Genomic DNA, 1916 nt, shown 5'->3' on the forward strand with positions numbered 1-1916 from the left:
AGATCATGGCCTGAGCTGAAGTCGGACATTCAACCGACTGAGCCACCCAGGCGTCCCAGATACTTATACTTTAAACTCAAGCTATGCAGCTTTCTCCTGGATATGGCTGGGGTGTTATCTCGAGATTTACTGTCAGTAAAACACAGATAGGGGGTTAGCAGCCTAAAAATAAGGCACCAGGGGGTTCCTGGTTGGCTTATTCAGTAGAGCATGGGACTCTGGATCTTGAGGCACTCATGGGACTCATGAATTTGAGCCCCACATTTGATGTAGAGCTTGGTATCTAGATAGATAGATAGATAGATACATACATACATACATACATATATACATATATACATAAAATAAGGCACCATAGATCTTAAGTTTCTATAAGGAAGTAGAAGCTAGAAAGTGGCAGGATGGGACTGGGTATAGATTCATCCATTCATTAATTCCTTTTTATCTTATATTCACTCAACAAATTATCAAGTTCTGACTATGCATCATCCAATGGAGACACAAAGGTAGATACAACCTTCCCCTCAAGCAGCTTATACTCAAAAAGAAAAAAAAAAAGCAGCAGCAGCAGTAGCTCATACTCTATGGCCATCTACATCTGTGGCCCCAAGAACTTAAAATAAATCTTAGTGTTATTAGATTTTATTCATTAGAAATTTTTTTTCTAATGTTTTATTATTTTTGAGAGAGAGACAGAGAGAGACTGCATGAGCAGGGGAGGGTCAGAGAGGGAGGAGATACAGAATCTGAAGCAGGCTCCAGGCTTGAACTACCTGTCAGCACAGAGCCCGACGTGGGGATCAAACCCACAAACTGTGAGATCATGACCTGAGCTGAAGCTGGACACTCTAATGACTGAGCCACCCAGGCGCCCTTAGATTTTATTTTTTAAAGAAGTTATATTCTTTTTTAAGTTTTTATTTATTCATTTAAGTAATCTCTAAACCCAACATGGGGCTCAAACTCATGACCCCAAGATTAAGTGTCACATGCCCTTTTGACTAAGCCAGACAGGAGCCCCTATTAGGAGATTTTAATCTATAGGGTACCTGAGTGGCTCAGTTGGTTAAGCATTCGACTTCGGCTCAGGTCATGATCTCACAGTCTGTGGTTTCAAGCCCTGCATCGGGCTCTGTGCTGACAACTCAGAGCCTGGAGCCTGCTGAGATTCTGTGTCTCCCTCTCTCTCTGCCCCTCCCCTGCTCACTCTCTCAAGATAAAATAAAGACATTTAAAAAAAAATTAGAAGATTTTAATCTAAAACATGTATGATCCCTTTCAATTTAACTATTTTATCTTATTTAATCCACAACAAAATACAAACCACCACCACCACCAAGGTTCAAATGGGTTGCATTACTCCCCAATCTGGTGCACTTCTTAGTTGTAGATCGTGGGCAAAGGGGAGTCAACTAGTTCTCTCCCACTATGCTGTCACTTTTATCATTCAGCCGGCAAGTGGTAGAACCAGGGTAGCAGCTCCTACTTACAAATCCACATTTTTTTTTGCTTTTCCTGACACACTAGTTCTCAGGACAGGGTACTTTTTAGGGGATACACATCTCTTTCTCTCTCAAAAATAATAAAACATGGAAGTATAAATGTCTTTCCCATTTGTAGGCATCTCCCAGAAAGATGAACAAAAGGGACCACCTGGCCTTAGTGCCCTTTAACACCCAGACACAAGCTCTTCTAAACCAGTAGACATCACCCCATTTATAGCTAAAGCAATTCTGAAGAGACACCACATTATTGTTATTTACCCTAATCTTTCAGCCCTTGAAGTCAGCTTCAGAGTATCTGCTGAGGACACCATATTGATATCTTTGGCCTTAACTTTTAAATTCCCTGGTCTTCCCAGAACAAGTACTACAATCACTAGACCTAGGAACTTATTTATTTTTGTCTCAGTTTTA

Source organism: Suricata suricatta, chromosome 5, assembly GCF_006229205.1.
Source record: "Suricata suricatta isolate VVHF042 chromosome 5, meerkat_22Aug2017_6uvM2_HiC, whole genome shotgun sequence".
NCBI lineage: Eukaryota > Metazoa > Chordata > Mammalia > Carnivora > Herpestidae > Suricata > Suricata suricatta.